Source organism: Camellia sinensis, chromosome 12 (genome assembly GCF_055761805.1).
Source record: "Camellia sinensis isolate YWXY chromosome 12, ASM5576180v1, whole genome shotgun sequence".
NCBI lineage: Eukaryota > Viridiplantae > Streptophyta > Magnoliopsida > Ericales > Theaceae > Camellia > Camellia sinensis.
The window spans coordinates 100,740,691-100,765,934 of NC_138972.1; the positions used below are offsets into that span (position 1 = coordinate 100,740,691).

The 25,244-nt window shown below is 39.0% G+C and overlaps 3 long non-coding RNA genes across 3 annotated transcripts in view; 1 reads left to right on the forward strand and 2 right to left on the reverse strand.

Annotated features, from left to right (window-relative positions):
- The first annotated feature begins 1,290 nt into the window (after positions 1-1,290).
- LOC145804666 (uncharacterized) overlaps positions 1,291-25,244 on the forward strand; it is a 28,052-nt gene continuing 4,098 nt past the window's right edge. Inside the window, exons 1-2 of the long non-coding RNA XR_014346915.1 lie at positions 1,291-1,930; positions 25,138-25,220. This is a non-coding gene — a long non-coding RNA (uncharacterized LOC145804666). The remainder of the gene's footprint in view (positions 1,931-25,137; positions 25,221-25,244) is intronic.
- LOC145804229 (uncharacterized) lies at positions 4,549-5,339 on the reverse strand. Its single transcript, XR_014345853.1, has 3 exons — positions 5,191-5,339; positions 4,754-5,105; positions 4,549-4,629 (listed from the first exon to the last, which is right to left on the reverse strand). It is a non-coding gene; the product is annotated as an uncharacterized LOC145804229 (long non-coding RNA).
- On the reverse strand, positions 6,142-10,746 carry LOC114296901 (uncharacterized). Its single transcript, XR_014346914.1, has 3 exons — positions 10,558-10,746; positions 7,447-10,454; positions 6,142-6,310 (listed from the first exon to the last, which is right to left on the reverse strand). It is a non-coding gene; the product is annotated as an uncharacterized LOC114296901 (long non-coding RNA).

A 25,244-nucleotide genomic window follows, 5' to 3' on the forward strand; every position in this document is an offset into this window, starting at 1 on the left:
GGATAAAAGCTCTTAGGGAGTTTATCTCTATCTCTTAAAGAGTCCAGAGTAAGCACTAAGATTGGAGTTCATAGAAGTCGTACTTCTAGTTGGACTTGGATTGAGTATATTATAAAAGAGAGGCACCCCCGTGGGTCTAAGGTATGCAATTTATACTTTGAGTATTCAATTTAGTACTTGATTATCTTTGAGAGATATACTGACTTGATCGTCGGAGTGCCCCCGGGTGGAAGAACCACCGCCGGAGCTTTTCTTTTCTGTTACAGGTTGCTGGAGCCATCTATTCTGCCGGTGCTTAGCTGCTGATCACTAAACGGGCAGTGTGGTCAGATTTTTACCCACACACTATGTATGTGTGTAGAAGATTTGGTTGACTAAAATTTGAATGAATACATCCTCTGTAATTATGTACACACAGACCCCAACCAACCACATCCAAATCTACATGTGCTTTTGATACACTGTACAACACATTTATCTTACTAGGTAAATAATGTTCTATGTCTTGTTGTCTAGCCATTTATTGCTGATAGATTTTGTTATTTGCTTTGCATTCTATGATGGATTATGATTATTTTGGTAGTATTATTAGGATTACAGCTTTTTTCTTTGCAATTTTGTAGCAGTGTTCCTCCATTTGTGACTAAAAGCTCATTAAAAAGTTTTTTGCACTTATTAAAATGTTTGATAGTAATATGTGATTTGAAGGAGAGTGTAATATTTAATCACTATGGAGTCGAATGAATTCACCAGAAGATTCTATGCCATATTATTTGATTTGCAGATTCACCATAGCTTTTTTGTTGTCTTTATAGAAGTAAAGCCAACATTATTTGGATGCTTATTTGTTTTATAGAAGTAAAGCCAACTAATGGTAATGGTAGTGGTGACCAATGCTAGACGGACTCAGTAGAAATGTTGGACACGGATGTGTCTAAGAGTCGGATTCTTCTCCATTTTTTATGATTTTAGGGTGTGGGGACACGGATAAAAAGTTGGATACCGGTACCGGGATACATTTTTTAATATATATTTTTAAAAATATATGATGAGTTTTAAATAAATTTGTTTTATAAAAAAAAATAATAATAGCAAATAAAAATCATTTTAGGCATAAAAACAAAATTAATTAATAAATTCAAGCATTCTAAGAAAAAATACAACGTAGAGAAAAAATCTTAATATGAGTAATAGCATTGAAACTTTAAAGCACACATCCAATGTACAAATTTTTAAAAAAAACTGGTTACTTACATCAACTATAAAAATAGTAAAGGCCATTAACTTTTTAATAAATGAAAGTCTTCTCATCTGGTCAAATAAAAAGAGAGTTAGAGTTCCAATAAGTGAATGAGAGAGAGAGAGAGAGAGAGAGGTTTTCCACAAGTTACCAAATTGTGCACTAATGCTCAAGTAGCAGTTGTAGTGCAAACCTTTATGTTTTGGATTCCTTGTGGGTGATTGTATATACGATGAGATAGTGGAGTGCTGTTGTTAGCTCGATTGACATCCAAAGGATATAAATGGCTTTTGGATTTTATTGGCGGAGTTCAATTTTTTTATTTTTATTTTATTTATTTTAAATTAGAAGCATAGTTGAAAGGAATTGTTATCCAAACCAAATTATAAAATATGGATTGATTTTACTCCATGCGTTTATTTCATGCGGTTTCTTTGTTGTGTATTTTCTCTCCAATCCCTAATTTTTCAAAGAACATTATTTTAGCACTTGCAAATTGGTTTATGGTCTGTGGCAATTGGAAACCAAAAATGCCGCGGAGAAGTAGAGAAGATTGTAGAGGCCGTTGTAGCATTGACTTTGAAAGGGATGCTCTTTTTTCCTTGGGATACGTTGGCAAAGTTACACAATACTGTTTGGGACAGTATGTTTGGAACTTTTGCAAAGTTTGTCTTGAGCATTTTTGGTGTGGTAAATTCTGTTTTCTTGCAGATACACCTTTACTTTTTGTGGTTATTGTTTTTTTCGCAATCAATTTTCTTTGCCTTCTTGTTAGCAGTTTATTTATTTGTGCAATATGTGTGCATTATATTCAATGATTGTTGCAAATGCTCTAAATCCTTTATTTTTGGTTTTAACAATTTTTGATGGACTCAATAGTGTTTCATCATTTGCTTGACAAAGATACTAGAATGATTATTGAGCCTCTCCGTAAAGGACAGATAAGAGTTTTGAGTTAGCGTGGAATTTTTGATTGGGTACTGAATCAAAATGAATTGAGTGTTTATGGCATCCAATTTTGTTTCGATATACTGGGTGAAGAGTGGCTTGGTCACGGGGAAATTCTATTCACACACCGAAGAAAATCGCAATACACACTGCTTATGCCATTAGGTTATAAACTTTTGAACAGTAGTCAAATGTTGGGACATAAACTTCCATACAAAAGACGGCTGTTTGGATATAAATTATTGAACGGAATGTATGATTGAACAATTTTTTTTTGTTCGGAAGTTTATATCCGAACAGTACAAATGCTGTTTGCTAAGATTTTGTGTGTTTTGTGCACATAGAATTACGCAGCTGTCAGGATTACATATTATGCCAATCAAGTTTTTGTAGCCTTTGTGAATAATTTTCTGGTTTGCTCAAAATCAGCTCTGAATATATTAGGCAAGTGTTTTTTTGCAAGTTCTGATTATGAGAGATGTTGATGGGTTTTGGGAGTTGATTTCTAGGATATTGGGTATGTGGCACCCAAAAGGTTGTTTCTGTTATTTGAACCTGTGCCACCAGAAGCGCTAATGGCAGATTGGCTGTTGGGTGAAGCTGCCCTTACTGAGTTTTGAGTATATATTGCTTTTGGTAGTCAGGAACATTTGAAAAACTTATCATCTTGGACTATGAGGCAAGACAAAATTATTCTCTTAATGTATTATGTATGTAAGTTGGGCAAACTAGTGACATGCACACTATTCAATTTTGGGCACATCAAGTTAACATTTGCATGGTGCACTAGTAATTACTATGTTTATTATGCTTATTACTAGTGCTTGATTTTTATGACGTGTGGACTTGATTAAATTTGAAATTATTTTCTTGGGGTGGAATTCAGCAAAAATGTAAGGTCTTGTTTTGTATGGTTACTGTTTTTTTTTTTTTTAAAATGAAAATGAAAACTTGTTTGGTTTTATTTTTGATTTAAAAAAATGGAATTAATTTTAAAATTTTGGGGAAAAAAAAATGAGTGTTCACTTGTTTTAAAACAAAATTTCACTCTCCCTCTCTCACCCCCTCCAGTTACCATTCACTATTGCCACCACCCATCGTTGGCGGCCATCTGTAAGCTCTGGCCACCTTTTGGCTATCAGATGGTCACCTCCTGTGACCCTTGGCCACATCGTGACCTCCAGCAATAATTCGACCACCAACTCCAACCCCATCCCTTTACAACCCCTACCGTGGGCCACAACATCCGTTTACCCTCAATTACAGGTCACTGCAACTTACCAAACTTGTTTTTTTTGTTTTCAAAACTTTTTTGTACACCAAACAAGTTTACGTCCACCCTCAACAATGGGTCACCGCAACTTATCAAACTCGTTTATTTTTTCTTTTTCAAAGTTTGTTTATAAAACTTATTTTCTGTTTTTTGTAAACAGGAAACAAGAAATCAACAACATTATCAAACAAAAATGTTCTAGCACTGCTGGAAATTCAGGTTTTAGAGGCGTTTAAAAAACGCCGCAAAAGGTCCTAAAAACGCCGTTAAATCTTTTTGTGACGTTTAACACCAAACGCCGAAGATGCGGCCGTCGCTATAACTCTGTCGCGCTTTATAAACGTCGCTATATGACAATAGGCGGCGTTTTCTAAAAATGCCGCTAAAAGTTCTGCTAACGGTAACATGACGTCACCATGCTATTTAGTGACGTTTTTAAAACGCCGTCGTATCTCTGATGCTATTTAATGACATTTTTAGAAACGCCGTGATAGCCCCCTTTTTTTTCTTTTTTTAATTGTGCTAATTTTAGGTCATTGAACCAAAAAAAACCTATAATAAAACTCAAAAATAACACTAACATGAAATAATAACTCCCGTTCACATAGTAAAATCTTATCAAATGATAGTCCACATTTATTGTGCAAAAAAAAAAAAAAAAAAAAACATTCACACAAATCGTTTGAATTACATTAAGGAGTCACCAAAATTGGATGCCCTTCTATTCCAGTGTTTGGTCCTGAGGAGTTGAGAGGTTTAAGCATCCTTTTTTTTTTCTCCTTTTTTATATTGTTTGGGGGTGGGGGGTCAATAAATTTAAAAGACAGTGGTAGTCAATTGTATTTGAAAGTGAAGTTGCACAATAACATCCTTCAACAGCAGTTCAAAATTTACCCTAGGGGCCTCAAGGACACGACCATCAACTTGAGTAAGCTGTCTCTCTATTGAAATGCCGCAAAGCAACAAGAAGAGGGTCATCATCATAATGATAGTTTCTCACAGCCTGCCAAATTAATTGAGCATGAAGGTTCCAACATTAAAACTAAGAACATATACATTGAGATGGCAAAGAGAATTTAGGTTTTTACCTCGACTTTTCAACTAAAGGTGCTCTCTGCATTGAAGATAATGCCTTCGTGTAGCGTTGAAGAGAGACAAGGGTACAAAGCTGGAATGCAGGGAAGGAAACAACATCAGAATATTTTGCAGAAGCATAGAAGGGTGCTGGGAGAAGGTAAACCAGAAACAGGTGGGGAGGAGACATGGCTCAAACACTATCAAATTTTGCGTACCTCCAGCGGAAGATAGTTAGGCCGTTCTGGTTTTCCAACATCAATGCATGGCATGTACTCTGAATTAGTAAGTTCAATGTTACGGTGCTTGGTGAAATACTCATACACAGTAATCTCCAGAGTCTGCCCTCCATCATGTCCACCATCACCATTATTCACTTTCAAAGGAAAACTAGGAGACACAATAAAACATCAGAAGTGCTCAACTGGAATATATCAATAGGAGGAGTTCCTTACAGTTTACAAGCACCTACAATTGCTGATTGCAAGGCTTTTCACTCAAGCCTGTGATCTTAAATTCCAAGTTTCTGTGCCTTGTCTTAACCCTCATATTTTTTAGCATTCTCTTAGCCTGCCCATTCAAAAAATTACAATTTCAATACACAGAACATAACCAAACACAAATGAAAAATAAGACGCAGTTAACATTTTACTACCTTTGCCCAGTCAATATTACGAGGGTCCCATGCATTCTGGTTGGCTAGCAGAAAATCAATCACAGGTCCAGGTGTTAAGATCATAGTTGTAGATATATCTATACAAAGAATTGTAAGCAGCATTGACAATGAGCAACTAACAGCTAAAGTGCAACCCCTGACTGAGTTCTAAAAATACCTGTTAGCTGCTTGCTGCCCCAATATAATGTCAAGCACTCTCAATGTGTCTTGAATATTTTCAGGCTCAGATCCTTGGAGTACAAGAGAAATGGACTTCAGGGGCATTTTTGCAGCATAACTGAGTTCTACCTTGAAAGTTTTGACTGAAAGGAACGCTTTGACCTTTTACCAGACTCACTAAGGCTCCCACCATGAGGACTCCCACTACCACAACCAGATAAGGAAGAATGCAACATAAGTATTGGAATTTTGAACAACACATTCTAATCTACAAACAAAATATAAGAAAGAAGAAAAAATTTAATAATACAAATAAATGACATACCGTTTTGCAAATGACTCCTCAAGCACCACTGTGAACTCGAAGTTGTTTTGCGGAAGAGGCCCCACTGTGTATAAACTTTTTTCTCCATCATATGCAAATCCCTTCCCAGCAAGTTCAGAAGTTGTTTTGTATAGTTTATCAGAAGAGGCCCCACTGTGTATAAACTTACTTGCTTGATACCACAACTACGGATGGAAGCTCCAACCTTCAATACTATTTCATATAACTACTTCATAAGTTAACCACACATATTTACCAGCCTGTAGAGAATTGGAAAACTAAAATTACATTCACATAAGCATATGTATACATACAACACAAAAAGAAGAGAAACATGAGTGAAACAATAGCAGAGGATTATAGGACAATTCCCCCTCCACAAGTTAAAAGATCTTGGAGAACTCTTTCAAAAATTAAATTTAACGGTACATGAAGGAAATAATATTTACAGCAACCAGGCTAAATTGGCAATTACTAATACCATGAACTCACCTTTAGGTACAAGACATGTGGTGATTTGACATGATTTCCATTATTGAGTTCAGTCATCAACGATAGCAACGCACACTTTGGGCAACTCCTAATGATAATCAAGTCCAAATATCCATCTGAGAACTGCACATCAACCAGCAAAAAGAATACAGAAGTCAAATATGCCCACAAATAAGAAAATCTTGAAATGTTTAATAGAAATCTTAGGCCTCAGTACTCATGGCAGAGAAGAGGCTGCCAAAGGCATATAAAGAGTAAGCATTTTCAGATCCAGATGCAAGAACATGAAGTCCTAGTTAAGGCAGCTCATTGAACACGAGGATCAATAATTGTGCACACAATACATTTGGCTTCAAGAGGGACTTAATTAAAGAGGTTTGATGATCTTAAAATGCACCAACAGTAGCCAAACTTCTTACTCTGCAAATCTCAAACTCAATCGAGTTAAGGTAAGCAAACATCGTAACATTTTGTTTCATTGCCAGTTTCACCACAAATCAACCAATCTTTTTTTCCCCAATTTTTCCAGCCAAAAATTGTTACAAATACTACACTGAAGAATGTAGTCCGAGATGAAAGAAAACTACAGATCCAAGCCAGCCCTAAGTCCAAATGATATTAAAATCATCAAGTTTGAGCATGGATGCCAATTAACCTCACGAAAAAATGAATTCTACTAGTGCCAAATGTCAAACATGCAATAATAATACCAGCAACCGTGAGCAAGGAAGTAACTTGATGGAAGAATGGCTTCCAATGACCAATAGAATAATTTCTAAGTGCGTATTTGGCAAATGTATATTTTCTCAAATAATAGCACATAAATTTCCGCACTATTTGGAATACGCTACATCACTATATTATTCTTTATTTTGTTGGATGAATACACAGTTAATTTGTTCCAAATGCATACTTATGATGTGCTAGAACAATGATAACATACATCATAGATATATATATATATATATATGTATTCCCAGAGATTTCATAGTAAACAGACAGCTCCAGCATTTTACAGCCTAGAACCTACTTCTGCTGCAACTTCTAAGGTATTAGCAACTTATCTCAAACCACAGGTAAGACCTGTTTTAAAAGAAAGAAAGAGAAAGATAAACACAGGTCATTTCAACTATAATTTCTGATGATCAGCATGAAAATCATATACTGAATATTGGTGGTTGAAAAAGTAAGAAAAGCAACAGAGAGGAAGACACCGAAAACAACAAAAAATAGAAAGGAAGAAGAAAAAAAAAAAAAACCTTGGCATCAGGTGCTGCCTTGGTGTTTTCAGCACCCCATGGTACGTTATGGAGCCAGACTGATACAAATGGACCATTAATCTTCCTCCAATTTAAGTTCTCTGAGTCATCACGGGGACCTTGGTAGCCACACTTCTGAATCTTACTAGACTCATCATGGCTTGGATTGCAGATGTCTTTGCCCATGAATTCACCTTTCTGTTCACTTGGCTCTCCATGAGCTTCAAAGCCGGGAGCGGGCACAAATGAAATACTCCCATTGTACTCCCTAACATGAAATATCCGTTGAACAGCCTGAAAAAAATATAAGTGGATAAGTTTAATATAACTTTGCTGTTCTAAAGCTTCCCAAATTCATTTTCTTAACAGCATTTCCACGCCTTACAAGCTGTTTTTGTATTTAGTACTTTACAAAGAATTTCACATGGCAATAGCATTGTCAACATAGTCAAATTCTAATCTCTTAAGGCATGTTGAACAAATAATGATGATAAAGATAATCCAATTGTTAATGATGATGCAAAAAGTTATAAATAAACTTTACTACACAAATACCATGAGTTAATAGAACAGAGACGGGGTTGATAGTTAAACTTAAACAGCAGTTCCTTCAGGTGGAAGCGTGGGCTGGGAGGATAAAAATGTTGCATTGACTAGCCAGCCGGAGGCACTGGCAGAGGTGGCTGTTGATAGTTAAACAGCAGCTCCTTCGGGTGGAACAAGCATTACATTCATGGGCAAACCTTACTTTAAAATTTGAAGTCAACAAGGGTATAAAACCGATAAAGGACAACTAAAAATCCAAAATAGTGCTTTGATAATCCGATTTTGTAAACATAAATTATTTTGGAAACAATAATTAGGTTGTTAATCTTTTAATTCTTTTCATATAAAAAGTTGAAAATTACTATACCTAGACAATCTTTAAAAACTGTGATTGGTGTGAAACACAACATTAATTAGTGAATCACTGATCATATTTGCCAAGTAGTAGAAGTTATAGTAAGAGCATTACTGATAACAAAAAACCCAAGAGTTACACAATAATATCAGTAAAACAAATGACAACAATGATGGCAACGGTTAAAAAGACTCACCTGCATTAAAATGGAGTAATAGTAAAACTAGTCATACAAATATAATATGGATTGAAGCATTTTAAACACGAATAACGACAGTGGTGGGCCACGGCAGCAGCTGCAATACAAATAATAATAAGATAGGCATAACATAGCTGAGTGTGTTAGTAAAACAGCTGCTATTTAAAGCTCTTCATGCAGGAATATGTTTCTACAGTAGAAACTGTGATAGAAAAAAGTTTAAACAATCAGGCTACCAATTTTAGAATTTACTTCTAGAGAGTTATATTTCACCAAATATCAAGGCAATTGCACATGATGATCATCCCATGTATAAGTTGCGATCAGATAGAGTGTGTTTTTACCAATAATGTAGCTTGTATGTATTGAACATCTTCTGATATATGTGATATTCAACTTGCGTGCTATGTATGGGAGGAAATTGTAATCAAAAGATTAGATAGACAAAACAAGAGTCTCCCCCGAAAGAATAGATTTTGCCAAGAATATGGCCCTTTACTTTTAGGAGTTTCATCTTGATCATACTAAAGGCATAAGGACCTGAAGAATCTTAACCAACCAGTAGATTGAAACTGTAGAGAGCATAAAAGAAGCCATTTTCTTTCTCTCTGGAATGTCAAAATTGAGAAACTAGGCTACCATCCCCTTTGCCTCATCTTTTAGGTTACTAAATGAATCACTCTTACAATAAAAGTAGGTGTTGCCCCTGCTTTAAATGGAACATCATGTCAGGAAAATGATATACTCTCACCATAAAGGTTTTGGTTGCCCCCACTATTAATGGAACAAAGCCAATTCCTCAGTTATTTGTTTCATTACAGCCATTACTAGTGAAAACACTAAATATCTGTCTGAGATTATGTAACATATGACACAAGAGAACCAAATTTGGGGAATCAAAATAATCATAAAGTGCTCTGAGGTTAAACATCTAGAAGATCTTAGTTTTACATGACTCAAAACATGCTGACTATAATCAACTAACCCTCCAGTGGTTGCAGTAGCAGGCTGACCAGTAACATCATTCTTCTTGACATCAGCTAACACAACATTGATATCGTCATCGTCAAAAGCAAAATACACAGGATACTGTAACCAAATATAGCATCATCAAGATAGTTTCCATGATAAAATCACATTGAAATATAGGAAGTGAAAAGAAATTTGGGGATGTGAAACACCTTGATTAATGAGTAGGCCAATAAATTATAGGACATGACAGAAAGTCAAATGTCCTGGCCATTAAATGGTGTCTAAGAATCCTACAGAGCAATATAATATATATGTATCCCGAGTCCATTTGGGAGCCTGTAACAAACACTGCAGGTTACTTTGTTTAGAGTGTTTTGATAAAGTTTGTGCATACGACACAAACATAGCTTCAACAAGATGAAAAAAATATGATTATTCAGAAGTATGTGGGAGGGATACTTTTAACTTCTACTTTCTGATTATCAGTTTTCAGCACAAAGAAGCTGCAACAAACAGGGCCTGATATCACTCACGGTATTAAAGCATTTGGTCAGAATGAAAGGAAACAAGTGTACTACTCAGATAATAAACAGGTTGGTAATTGAATCAGTCCATTTGATTTACATTGAATTTTAACTAACAAAAAAAAGGAGAGTGATATTCTAAGCATAAAAAAAAATTTAGTCATCCAGGGCCCTTATTCTAGAATACCGTTGGGGCAACACGTATGTGCATATTCACTTAAATGCAATTAGGAGGAGAATGGACAAATTCACTGTTATGTAACCAGGAAGAGAATATACATATTCAACTACAATTAAAAGAATAAACTCCACATCAATCCTAATGAAACGGGCAAAAGTTGGGAAGTTAAAGATGCATTCTGACCTTAAGCAGCTTGTGAACGAATTGAATAGCATCACTTGGTCCAAAAACCTGACAGTTGTTAACAACATCAACTTTATAATAGAACTCGGAAAGTGTGTTGACAAAATAGTTTTAAAATGAAGGCAAAAGAGATAGTGGACAGATGATATACCCCCCACAGGCCATCACAGCCAAGAATGATGAAGTGGTCTCGCTCTGTAAGCTTCGATGGAGCTTCGAAATCGGTTCGATCTGGAGCTTCGATGGAGCTTCGAAATTGCTTCGATGGAGGTTCGAATATTTGAATCTTCGCTGGAAATCACTGAATCTTCAACGGAGCTTCGAAATCGGTTGGATCTGGAGCTTCGATGGAGCTTCGAAATTGCTTTGATGGAGCTTCGAATATTTGAATCTTCGCTGGAAATCACTGAATCTTCAACGGAGCTTCGAAATCGGTTGGATCTGGAGCTTCGATGGAGCTTCGAAATTGCTTCGATGGAGCTTCGAATATCTGAATCTTCGCTGGAAATCACTGAATCTTCAACGGAGCTTCGAAATCGGTTCGATCTAGAGCTTCGTTGGAGCTTCGAAATTGCTTCGATGGAGCTTAGAGAGGGTTGAGAGAGAGAGAGAGGGGGCTCAGATAAAATGATGTATGCGTATGGGTTGAGAGAGGGCCATATACAAAATAAGGATTGAGAAGGAGCGTGTGGTACACCGCATTCGGAGGCGTTTTTCAACGCCTCCTATTATAAAACGGCGCCGTTTTGATTAAAAGAATATGCGGCGTTTATAAAAACGCCGTTAAATGTTAATAACAGTGACGTTCAAAAAAACGTCATTAAAAAAACGCCACCGTAACCCTTTTTTCCTGTAGTGTAGTAAATCTATTTTGCAAATTTTGATTCTTACATGTAGCAAGACTATTATGTGTGGGAGTTGGGTTCTTTCCATTTACGTAAACACTTTTTGGGATGTTTCACCAATAGGGAGAATTTTATTGCCCTTATTTTTGTTTTGGTTCTTCTTGCAGGATGATTTCAAAAGAATATATAATGAACGTAAGATCAAAAAAAAATGTGCAACACTCTATTCTTCAAACCAACCACATTTTGAGGTTCATACATATGGAATGCTTTTGTTATCAAGATTTGAGATATATGAAGTGCTTATTTATTGATATATTCAGTGGTTGGGCAATCAAGTGCATTTCATAGCACACAACGGGTTACCACCTTAAAGCCGAAAATCTGCTTTAAAATAATAATAAAAAACCCTCTGAATCTTATGTTAGTGAGACTAGTCACTGAAAACTAATCTTTAAATACAAGTTGGTTTTATGTTTTTTTTATCAGTGTTGCTATTAGCTCCCTATCAATTATTTTAGGTCCCCCCCATTTCTTGGACCCTTACTTATAAATTCTAAAACTCTTAAAATTTCTTTTCTCGCCCCAAATGATATCAAAATTATCCGTGTAAAAATATTCCACCCAGTAGAACGCATGCCCTCACACCCTAAAAAGCCTCTCTTCCAAAACCCTAACAAAACCCACGACGGTGGAACCTCCCAAAATTAGTGGAAAAATTTTGTGGTGATTAAGAATTTTTCTATGCTTCATTGTAAGGTTTGTCAATCTGTTTGATTTTTTTTTTCTATTATCTCTTTTCACACACACGACACAACCCACTTTCATGCTTCTCTGGTTGGTTTTCTGTCATTCATCCATGGCGTCATTGTGTCAGCAAAACTGGGTAGGATTTCACGACCCATCGGTCGACCACCTAAGGGTGGTCCGATCTCCTTTGTTTGCCTGCTTCTGCTGCTGCTTCGATTATCTGTTCTGAAACAAATAAGAAATGTTTGGTTACCTGTTCCTAAACAAATAAATAATGTTCGGACTTGTGTTCCCAAATTTTGGTCATATGTTTGGGTGGGAGTTCAGTCCCGAAAACATGACGAACAATTTTTTTTATTTTTGCCATTTTTTTCAAGAAACTTACCCTTACAAGGCCAATTTCTCTGAGCTAAGAACACCATCAAAGTTATGTATCTCTTTTGAGTTTTTATTGTTGTACTCTTCTCGTCTCAGGAGTTGTGGTTGTCGAAAAAACTTCCACTCATTGTTATTGCCGGAGAAGTGTAGGCAATCAAATGGTTACCACTGTTACTGCCGGAATATTTACGCCAAAGGGTTTTCAAGGTTTTGATGATGAGTTGGTTTTGGTTGTGGGATTTGGGAAAGATGGATGGGTGGTGATGGAGGTGAGTGGTCTCATAAATTCTAACTCATGATGTAGTGGGTGTGTGGCCTAAATTATGAGATGAGGTGTCCCAAATTTTTTGATGATGTCCTTTTTAATAATTTCATTTGAGGTTATTATTGTAATAAAAAAAACTAAAAAATGGGGGGTCCAAAATAATTCATAGGTTGCTAATAGCAACACTCTTTTTTATTAATTTAGTTGATATATTTAAATTTTTTGTATCTACATATTTTATTACTTTTTACAAAAATTGCAATTCCAGTTTAGTGCTTAAACAGCTCAATACTCAATTTAGTTTTATTGATTCCAAAAATTAAGTGATAACTTGATTCAACACTTAATAATTATGCCCGTTTGATAACCACAATTGATATCACTCAAAAATTTATGTGCCTCTTAAAATGTAGGTTAAAAGTTTTGAAAATTTTAAGTCATATCAAACTTACTTAATTCTAATTAAGTTTATAAATACTAAATATAAGTATCGATATACACTATTATAAACTCACTACTACCACCACAACCACCACCATCGTTACGGCTACTGCCGCTGTTGTACCATTACCATGCCACCACCACTACCACTACCACTACCACTACCAACACTACCACCACCACCACTATAGCGACCCCGGTCTTTTCCCATTTGATTATTGTATCCGGACTTAGGTTCCGTTTATTCTGTCATTGTATAATTATTGTTGTCGTCCTTTATTTTCTCATTTGGAGTTATAGGATGTGTTGGGCAGGTTTGTTTCAGGTTGGTTGGGTTCGTAAACCAAGTGCTGCTGTCCAGTTCTTGGGTTGGTCGCTCGAGCCAGGGTTTGGCCGCTCGAGCCAGAGTTTTTTTTTGTGTCTTCTGGCTTGATCCAGCTTTGCTTCGCTCGAGCGAGCGATTGCGTCTAGTTTAGACCTGAGGGTAGTGCTTATTCGCTCGAGCGAGATTTTCTTCGCTCGAGCGAGCGAGGTGTATGTTTTTCGAGTTCCTCGCTCGAGCGAGCATTCTTTCGCTCGAGCGTGCTCCTGGGTTGCAGACCTGAAGCATTGCATTCTTGGCTCGAGCGAGCTTTTCTTCGCTCGAGCGAGGTTTTCGTGTGTCTGGTAGCTCGAGCGGCCAAGTGTTCGCTCGAGCGAGCCTGTCGGGTTTATATACGCAGCAGCGGTTTTTAAAACGTTTTTTCACATTCTTTTGATCCTAAAACCCTAGTTCCGAGTTCTCTCTCCCTCTACTCACCTTCTCTCTTAGGTTTCATCACCTTTTAGGGTGTTTGTACCCTAGTTGCTTTATTAAAAAGATAGAGTGAGTCGAGAGCTTCGTTTTAATCTGAGAGTTTGTAGTTTTGGAGCACTTGGGTTTTTGGGTCATCATCTCCGTCTTCTCCATTCGGGTTATCTTCTTCGAGGTAGGGATTTCCTACTCCATTTTATAAGTTTTGTTCTAAGTTTTGGTATATTGATATGTTGGGGTTACCTTGATAATTTTGGGAAAAACCCTAGTTGTATTAATTAATTAATTTGCTTAATTAATTTAAGGGAATTGGGGAATTTGGTTAAATTCATGAAATTGAGGAATTCATTGTTTAAATGGTGTAGTTGGATAATTTAAATCACTCACCTATTGAATTGTTGATATATTTATTTCCAAGTCTAGAAATAACTGTTTTGGGCTATCGGTGGAGGATAGTCGTGATTGTTGTAGACACTGCATGTGGATTAGGGATAACTGAAACTAATCATTGATTAAGTCATCGATTTTGACTGTTGAATTAATACAGACATTATGTGTATTGATTGTGTGTCGTATATGTTATGCGTTTACATACATTGTTTTGTGTGGGAGGAGATAGGGGATGTACTCCACGGTTTAGGGGAAGATAGGGGATGGACCTCTAAACCGGATTTTGTTTGGGAGGAGATAGGGGATGGACTCCATTAGCATCACTTTTATGTGTGCTTATTTATATTGAAGTGTTTTATTGATACAGCACTAAAATGTGTATCAAACGGGAAGTATGAAGTGTTTTGATTTGAGCCTGAGTCTCATTTGTTTGTTGACATTGGAAGAATGTGAATATGATATATATATAGTTCACTGTTGTAAGTTTGGCCAGGTTCTGAGCCATAGTGATAATGTTGGAAAGTAAAACGTGTCTTAGACATTAGTGTCATGAGACTGTATAATGATGTAATTGATTATCTTGGTTAACCATCTATTGAATGCTATTGCTTTATTCAATGCTTATATTTGGTTTAGTATATTTCTACTGGGCTGTGGCTCACCCTATAAGGGAACATCATTTTCAGGTTCAGGTGATAAGCTACCTCCAAGGACTTAGCTTGGAAGGACTTGGATTTCGAAGACTATTTTCAGTTATTTGTTTTTATTTGTTAGTACATGTAAACACTCTAGACTAGGACTTTATTTGTATTTGAGTTAGAACTCATACTTTTGTGTCCAAGTGTTGGCTTGGAAAGATGTAAGCCTGTAGGGCATTTAATTTGATGTTACATGTAATGCTTTTATTTAGTAAGACTCTGATGAATGTTATAATGAATTGTTTCCTTTTTAACATTGCATGTTGATATTATATATATTTAATGGGTTTATTTTTGAGGGCGTGACAACTTGGTATCAGAGCGTACCGGGTTTGAATACTTTGGGTACGTGGGAAGTGATTAGTATCACAATGGGTTTGTCTCGTTTGATAGAGACTTAGTGTAATGTTATATGCTTATGTGATAACATGTTTATGTGATTATGTGGGTATGGAATGTAGTTCCTAGGATGTTGATTGGACCCTTGAGTTTCTAGTAGTCTTGTTGGAAAGGCACTTGATCAATGCTGCTTCCAACCGGAACTATAGTAACGCTTAGGGACTATCATCATCCAGGAATGAAATTCGTAGGTGCTTATGTGATTATGTGCTTACGTGGAATGAATTATTGTTGTCCAATGCATTAGGACGCGAGTGTTTAGCTTCGGCACATTTATTAATGTGCTAACGTCTTTGTTTCCTTTATTAGGATGTCAGGACGAGGACGAGGACGCGGTAGGCATGGTAGGCCGGGTAGGCAGGAGGTGCCTGTGCCAGAGGAGATTCCGGCAGTTCAGGAGGGAATTGGCCAGGACAATGTGGCCGAGCCAGTAGGCCAGCAGGCTATGGGCGTTCTAGCCCGAGAGATAGCAGGGGCATTCAGGGAGTCAGTAGGCATTCTCAGAGTTGAGAATCAAGCTCGGGTTGTTGTTGCGGGTGCAGGACCTTCCTTTCTGAAGAGGGAGTTCTTCCGGTCTAATCCAGATGAATTTGTGGGTGATCCTAAAGAGCCGCTTAGAGCAGATGAATGGCTCGAACAGACAACGAAGACGTTTGAGATGCTTGGCATCGAAGACGAGGGGTTGAAAGTGACCTTGGCATCTTTCCAGCTGAAGGGGGATGCGGGTCAGTGGTGGAAGTTCACTAAGGGTCGTATAGGAGGTACATGGGAGGCTTTTGTGAATGCTTTCCAGGAGAGGTTCTTATCTCCAGCAGTTAGGGAGAAGCTGAGAGACTAGTTTTGCCAGCTTAAGCAGTCGAGTTCTTCAGTGGCCGAGTTTGAGGCTGCATTTACTAGCTTGTCCAGGTTTGCACCTGAGTTGGTGGCGTCTGAGGAACGCCGTTGTATCGAGTTTGAGAAGAAGCTGAGGCGTGGCCTCAAGCTGAGAGTTGGGGGAACTATGATTCGGGATTATCGGCGTATGGTTGATACTGTGGCCCACATGGAAATCATGATGCAGGAGGAGGAGGAAGGACAGAAGGGCTCCAAGAGGAGTCAGGATGGTCAGAGTGATGGTAGGAGACAGAAGGGTTTTAATCCTCAGCAGTCTCAGGGTAGCTTTTCTAGATCGACTTTTCCTGTGCCAAGTGCTAGTTCGGGGAAAGGCAGTCAGGGAGACATTACCTGTTTCAAGTGTGGTCAGCTGGGCCACAAGTCTCCAGTTTGTCCTCAGAGGGGAGGAGTGCAGAGAGTAGCACCATCTTCGGCTCGATCTCAGAGCCAGAGTCAGGGTAGAGGCCAGCCACTCTCGTGTTATCAGTGTGGTCAGCCAGGGCATATGAAGAGGTATTGTCCGCAGTTGGGTGGCACACCTGGTGCATCTGGTATGAGACAGATTCAGGGTCAGCAGGCAGCTCAGTCGGGTCAGGCCTCGAGGGCCAATCAGGGGGCTTCATTGTCCCAGTCGGTGCAGCAATCTTATGCTCCTAGGGGTGAGCAGGTTGATCAGAGGTCGTCTGGGCACGTGTACGCTGTTACCGCGCAGGATCTTGTGCCGGCACCATCAGTTGTGAGAGGTACCTTCTTGTTTTGTAACTCGGTTGCTAGTGTTTTGATTGATACGGGTGCATCTCATTCCTTTGTGTCTGCTGCATTTGCATCTGTTTTGGAGTTGGAGTTAGCTCAATTAGCATCTCCTATTTGTGTAGTGTCACCTCTTGGGGGTGAATTGATTTTGAAGCAAGGTGTTAGGGGTTGTGATATAGAGGTTGACTATCATAGACTTCCGTTTCCTTTTGTAGTTATGCCCATGAAGGGCTTCGATGTTATTTTGGGTATGGACTGGTTATCGTCATACCGGGCAGTTATTGATTGCTACCGCCAGAGGGTCACATGTTGTACCGTGAGCGGGGAGTGTTTTCATTTTCTGGGGGACCGGGTTGGTAGTGTTTTGCCACCGGGGTATGATTCGCAAGGGCAGAGTGAGCTTAGTGGTCTACTTGCTAGCTTTTTAAGTAGTGAGTGTGATGAGACCCAGATTGTGTTGCCACGGGTGGTTTGTGAGTACTCGGACGTCTTTCCCGAGGATCTTATTGGTTTGCCACCACATCGGGAGATTGAGTTCTCTATTGACCTAGTGCCCGGCACGGCGCCGATTTCTATGGCACCTTATCGTTTTGTCCCAGCAGAGTTAGTTGAGTTGAAGATTCAGCTCCAGGAGTTACTAGACAAGGGTTATATACGTCCTAGTGTTTCGCCGTGGGGAGCACCGGCCCTCTTTGTTAAAAAGAAAGGTGGTGCTTTGAGACTTTGTATAGATTACAGGAAATTGAATCGAGCTACGGTTAAGAATAAGTACCCTATGCCTCGTAGATGATCTGTTCGATCAGTTGAAGGGTTCCCGTTGTTTCTCGAAGATAGACTTGAGATCGGGTTATCATCAGTTAAGAGTCAGGGAGGAGGATATTCCGAAGACGGCATTCCGTACGCGGTATGGCCATTATGAGTTTTTGGTGATGCCATTTGGGCTCACCAATGCACCGGCAGTTTTTATGGATTTGATGAACCGGATATTCCGGGAATTTTTAGATCGTTTTGTAGTCGTCTTCGTGGACGACATCCTTATCTATTCACCTTCTGAGGAGAAGCACAAGGAACACTTGAGAGTGGTGCTTGAGTTACTTAGAGCCCATAAGCTTTATGCTAAGTTTGGGAAGTGTGAGTTCTGGCTAGAAGAGGTCAAGTTTTTAGGCCATGTAGTTTCTGGTGAAGGAGTGTCTGTTGATACATCCAAGACTGAGGCAGTGCAAGATTGGGCACAGCCTAAGAGTGTGTTTGAGATCCGCAGTTTTCTGGGGTTAGCTGGGTATTATCGTTGGTTTGTGAAAGATTTCTCCAGATTAGCTTCGCCTTTGACTAGATTGACTCGGAAATGAGTCAAATTTGTATGGAGTGAGACTTGTGAAAAGTCGTTCCAGGAGTTGAAAGTTAGACTGACCACCGCTCCAGTCTTGATTATTCCAGAGAGAGGGTTGGGTTATGCAGTCTATTGTGACGCCTTACGAGAGGGTCTGGGTTGTGTGTTGATGCAGGAGGGGAAAGTGATTGCCTATGGCTCACGTCAGTTGAAAACTCACGAGCAGAATTACCCTACGCATGATCTAGAGTTAGCAGCTGTGATATTTGCCTTGAAGATTTGGAGGCATTATCTTTATGGTGAGAGATTTGAGGTATTCTCGGATCATAAGAGTCTGAAATATTTGTTTACACAGAAAGACTTGAACTTGAGGTAGAGAAGGTGGATGGAATTCATTGAGGATTATGACTTTGAGTTACATTATCATCCGGGAAAGGCCAATGTGGTGGCCAATGCCCTTAGCAGGAAACCTGTTGGTGACATAGCTAGTATAGCCATGCGAGAATGGGAGATGTTGGGTGCACTTGGGGAGTTTGATTTACTTCTGGGCGAATCCGTTGAGGCTGCGGCCTTGTTTTCTGTTGTTGCACAGCCTACACTTGTGACTCGAGTGTTAGAGGCTCAGAGAGGTGACCTTGAGGTAGAATCTCTCCGTGAGAAGATTTCCGATGGGAAGGTTGAGAAGGGTTTAACGGTGTATTCCGACTTGAGTGTGAGATACCGAGACCGTCTGTTTGTGCCAGAGTCTTGCCGAGAGGAGGTACTCTGAGAGTTTCATCATTCACGCCTTGCGGTGCATCCGGGAGGCACTAAGATGTATCGAGATTTGGGTCGCCAGTTCTGGTGGCGGGGTATGAAGAGAGATGTGGCAGCTTTCATGTCTAAGTGCCTTACTTGTCAGCAAGTGAAGGCCGAGCATCAGAGGCCAGCGGGTTTGTTACAACCCTTGCCTATTGCCGAGTGGAAGTGGGAGCATGTCACTATGGACTTCGTTGTAGGTCTTCTGAGGACTCAGCGAGGTAGTGATGCTATTTGGGTGGTTGTAGACCGGTTGACTAAGTCGGCGCACTTCATTCCTATGCACGTGAGAGATTCGGTAGGCCATCTTGCCGACTTGTATATTCGGGATATAGTAAGGTTGCACGGGGTCCCAGTGACGATCGTCTCAGATAGAGATCCTCGTTTTACTGCCAGGTTGTGGCAGAGTTTGCAGAGTGCCTTAGGCACTAAGTTGACCTTTAGCACGGCTTATCATCCTCAGATTGACGGGCAGTCCGAGCGCACTATTCAGATCCTTGAGGATATGCTTCGGGGTTGTGTTCTAGACTTTAGTGGGTCGTGGGAGAGGCACTTGCCGTTGGTGGAGTTTGCCTACAACAACAGTTTCCAGTCTAGTATCGGTATGGCACCATTGGAGGCCTTGTATGGCCGACCATGTAGATCTCCTGTTTGTTGGGCCGAGGTGGGTGATGCACCTCTGTTGGGTCCGGAGTTGGTCAGGGAAACGACGAAGAAAGTTGAGCTTATCCGTAAGAGGCTTGTTACAGCACAGAGTCAGAAATCTTATGCCGACCGTAGGAGGAGACCTTTGGTGTTTGACATGGGTGATCATGTCTTTCTGAAGATAACACCTAGACGGGGATTGATGAGGTTTGGGAAGAGCGGGAAGTTGTCCCCTCGATTGATAGGTCCTTTTGAGATCCTTGAGAGGATTGGCGAGACTGCATATCGTTTAGCTTTACCACCGCAGTTGTCCGGAGTACATGATGTGTTTCATGTGAGTATGCTTCGGAAGTATGAGCCGGATCCATCACATGTGTTGGATTGGACCGATTTAGTGGTTGACGAGGATGTCTCATATGAGGAGAGACCGGTTCGAGTCTTAGATAGGCGGGACCAAGTTTTGAGAGGCAAAACCATCCCTTTGGTGAAAGTTCTGTGGAAGCATCACGGAGTGGAGGAAGCCACTTGGGAACGTGAATTGGAAGTCCGCGAAAAATACCCGGACATGTTTATCGAGTTGTAATCTTGTATTTAGATTTTGTAATATGGTTGAACTTAAGAGCTTTATATATGTCTTAAGTTGGAAAACATTGAGAATGTTTGGTTAATGGAAATATTTTGGAACTTGCCTCATAATGGACGTTTCGTAACTTGAATATGGTGAATAAATTGTTGAATTAGAGTTCTGTCATGAAATTGAATATGATATGGAGAATTGTTAAAAAAAAATGCATAATACTGATGCGGATTGTAATATATGTGTTTTATATACACATTATGAGATGCTTCTTGATAAGAGATGAAATGACCAGTATTGGGTCAAGTTGTTTGCTATTGAATTGTCATATTATTGAACTTGTTTTCAAAAACTTATGCTTAATTTCGGGGACGAAATTCTTTTCAGGGGGGGAGGTTATAGCGACCCCGGTCTTTTCCCATTTGATTATTGTATCCGGACTTAGGTTCCGTTTATTCTATCATTGTATAATTGTTGATGTCGTCCTTTATTTTCTCATTTGGAGTTATAGGATGTGTTGGGCAGGTTTGTTTCAGGTTGGTTGGGTTCGTAAACCAAGTGCTGCTGTCCAGTTCTTGGGTTGGTCGCTCGAGCCAGGGTTTGGCCGCTCGAGCCAGGGTTTTTTTTTGTGTCTTCTGGCTCGATCCAGCTTTGCTTCGCTCGAGCGAGCGATTGCATCTAGTTTAGACCTGAGGGCAGTGCTTATTCGCTCGAGCGAGATTTTCTTCGCTCGAGCGAGCGAGGTGTATGTTTTTCGAGTTCCTCGCTCGAGCGAGCATTCTTTCGCTCGAGCGTGCTCCTGGGTTGCAGACCTGAAGCATTGCATTCTTGGCTCGAGCGAGCTTTTCTTCGCTCGAGCGAGGTTTTCGTGTGTCTGGTAGCTCGAGCGACCAAGTGTTTGCTCGAGCGAACCTGTCGGGTTTATATACGCAGCAGCGGTTTTTAAAACGTTTTTTCACATTCTTTTGATCCTAAAACCCTAGTTCCGAGTTCTCTCTCCCTCTACTCACCTTCTCTCTTAGGTTTCATCACCTTTTAGGGTGTTTGTACCCTAGTTGCTTTATTAAAAAGATAGAGTGAGTCGAGAGCTTCGTTTTAATCTGAGAGTTTGTAGTTTTGGAGCACTTGGGTTTTTGGGTCATCATCTCCGTCTTCTCCATTCGGGTTATCTTCTTCGAGGTAGGGATTTCCTACTCCATTTTATAAGTTTTGTTCTAAGTTTTGGTATATTGATATGTTGGGGTTACCTTGATAATTTTGGGAAAAACCCTAGTTGTATTAATTAATTAATTTGCTTAATTAATTTAAGGGAATTGGGGAATTTGGTTAAATTCATGAAATTGAGGAATTCATTGTTTAAATGGTGTAGTTGGATAATTTAAATCACTCGCCTATTGAATTGTTGATATATTTATTTCCAAGTCTAGAAATAACTGTTTTGGGCTATCGGTGGAGGATAGTCGTGATTGTTGTAGACACTGCATGTGGATTAGGGATAACTGAAACTAATCATTGATTAAGTCATCGATTTTGACTGTTGAATTAATACAGACATTATGTGTATTGATTGTGTGTCGTATATGTTATGTGTTTACATACATTGTTTTGTGTGGGAGGAGATAGGGGATGTACTCCACGGTTTAGGGGAAGATAGGGGATGGACCTCTAAACCGGATTTTGTTTGGGAGGAGATAGGGGATGGACTCCATTAGCATCACTTTTATGTGTGCTTATTTATATTGAAGTGTTTTATTGATACATCACTAAAATGTGTATCAAACGGGAAGTATGAAGTGTTTTGATTTGAGCCTCAGTCTCATTTGTTTGTTGACATTGGAAGAATGTGAATATGATATATATAGTTCACTGTTGTAAGTTTGGCCAGGTTCTGAGCCATAGTGATAATGTTGGAAAGTAAAACGTGTCTTAGACATTAGTGTCATGAGACTGTATAATGATGTAATTGATTATCTTGGTTAACCATCTATTGAATGCTATTGCTTTATTCAATGCTTATATTTGGTTTAGTATATTTCTACTGGGCTGTGGCTCACCCTATAAGGGAACATCATTTTCAGGTTCAGGTGATAAGCTACCTCCAAGGACTTAGCTTGGAAGGACTTGGATTTTGAAGACTATTTTCAGTTATTTGTTTTTATTTGTTAGTACATGTAAACACTCTAGACTAGGGCTTTATTTGTATTTGAGTTAGAACTCATACTTTTGTGTCCAAGTGTTGGCTTGGAAAGATGTAAGCTTATAGGGCATTTAATTTGATGTTACATGTAATGCTTTTATTTAGTAAGACTCTGATGAATGTTATAATGAATTGTTTCCTTTTTAACATTGCATGTTGATATTATATATATATTTAATGGGTTTATTTTTGAGGGCGTGACAACCACCATGCCAATGCCATCACTACCACTGCCATCGCCACCAATACAACTGCCACTGCCACTGCCACTGCCACTGCCACTGCCATCGCGACCACTATCACTACCACTACCTTCATCACCATTGTTATTGTTGCCATAAGCGTCACCATCATTTACTACTATTACCATTGCTACTGCTACCACCACCACTACCATGCCACTGCCACTGTAACGCCCCCAAAATATTGCAATAAAGATAACTCATATGCGGAATAAATATGAGAAACAACATACTTTCATATATCAGAGTTCACTATTTAACAAGCAATTAAATGCCATATAGGCTTTCATCTTTCCAAGACATTGGTTGGTTACACAAATTGAGTCTCACTCACTACATCTTAAGCCCTTGGCTTTAAAAATAACACACATGCACACATAAAGCATAACTAGGAAACTCTTGCTTCTCGAGAGTCCATCCATGCTATTGCCTTGGAGGTAACATCTCACTTGCACCTAAAAATGATATTCTCGTATAGGGTGAGCTAACAGCCTAGTAGAGATAATCTAACACAATTTATGAAGTTTAGCAAAGGTATAAATACCACGTACATAAACAATACCGATATGGAAGCATCCACAAGACCTATATATCCGTATGCCACCGAGGCCAATCTTATTCCATATTCCATCTATTCATTTCTAGTTCATATACACTACTCAATTCATGAGTTAAATTTATCATCTTTCAACAACCAAATGAGACTACAACTCAGTGGCTTCCAATTATGCAAAACACAAATAAACACTTCAAATTTGCCATTTTACGGATATTTCGTTCGCGGGAATCGGCATCCATGTATGTTTTCTCAAATATGCCATTTTACAGATATTTTATCCGCGGGAATCAGCACCCATGTATGTTTTCTCAAATATGCCATTTTACGGATATTTCGTCCGCGAGAATCGGCACCCATGTATGTTTTCTCAAATATGTCATTTTATAAACATAGTCATATGCAACGACAACCAACATTTGTTTAGCATTAAATCGCCTAATCTTCATGCAATTTCTACAACAATCATAGCTATCCTCCACTGATAGCCCAATACATTTATCTCTAAACAAATATTCAATCTCGGATTTAATAGTTTATTTCAAAACTTCCATAGGTGAGATAATACATATCCAATATCACCATTTATATCAATAATCATTCAATTTAACATATTCAATGTTAATTCCAATCATTTATACAAAATAATCATTTTATCAAATTAGGGCAAAAATCCCCCTTTTACCAATAGTAACCCAAATACCCAAAATCAACTATTTTGGTACACCAAGAGTTTATATTCAATCCCAAACATCATTTATCTCATACACGTCGAAGACCCCTCTTTTCATTTTACACCAAAATCTTAGATTTGTCTAAACCACAACTAAATCTCATCATCTATACACAATAGCAAATAACTAAGCTAAAAACCATACTAGAGTGTAGAAAATCCCTACCTCAAGTGTAGAAGAAGAAAAGAGTTGAAACCCCAAAATCAACGATGATGAAACTTGATCTCTACCGCACACAACAAAGCCCTCGAGAAATTACACAACTTTGGCGAAGGAACTTTGGCCAAAATCCCAATGGATTTGAAGAAATCAAAGGAAGAGGATGGTTTTAGAGAGAGAGAGAGGCTCTAGATCTGGATATTCTGAGTTTTAGAGAGAGATAGAGAGGATTGCAAAAAGTGATTTGAAAAACAACATTTGTGACCTAATAAAGCACGGTCCGCTCGAGCGTGGAAATCCCCGCTCGAGCGTAGGACACAGACTCCCGCTCGAGTGTGAAACCCTACGCTCGAGCGTGAAATACGCTCTCCCAGTATTTTTGCAGACATAGGTCAAAGTGCAGGAACCAAACATTCTCAGCTCGACCCCTGCCAAGGCGCTGCCCTTGGACCCGCCAAGGGGTGTTGCCCCCTCGACCCCCGTGAAGGGGTGCTGCCCCCTCGACCCCCGACCGGCCCAGTCGAAGTGGCAAAACATAAAAGAAAGATTGAAACCAGGATTGATACAGTCACTGCCACTATCCCTGCTGCCGCCACCGCCACCGCCACCGCCATTGCTATGACCATTACAACCCACCACTACCACCATCATCACAATATAAAAATTAAAACATACAAGTTGAAAATAATAAATTTCAAATTTGATCTTATACATATAACTTATTTTAATTTTTATCAAACATGTTTGTTAGCTTAAAAATTAAGAATTCAGTTCTTAATACTTAATTTTCAATCTTCAGTTTTTAGGTTTTTTAAACAGCACCTGACTTGAAAACTTTTTTTCCTCTATTTTTTTTTACCTATTTTCTTTTGAGGAATTGATGATTCAACTCCTTCCCTGATATGCAGTCTGGTGATGGTCCTCTAAAAGCCTTTACTGAAGAGGGATGGATGTAAAAAAGCATTTTCTATCCTAAGGGAACATGATGTTGGTGAGATGCTGCAGTTAACAATTA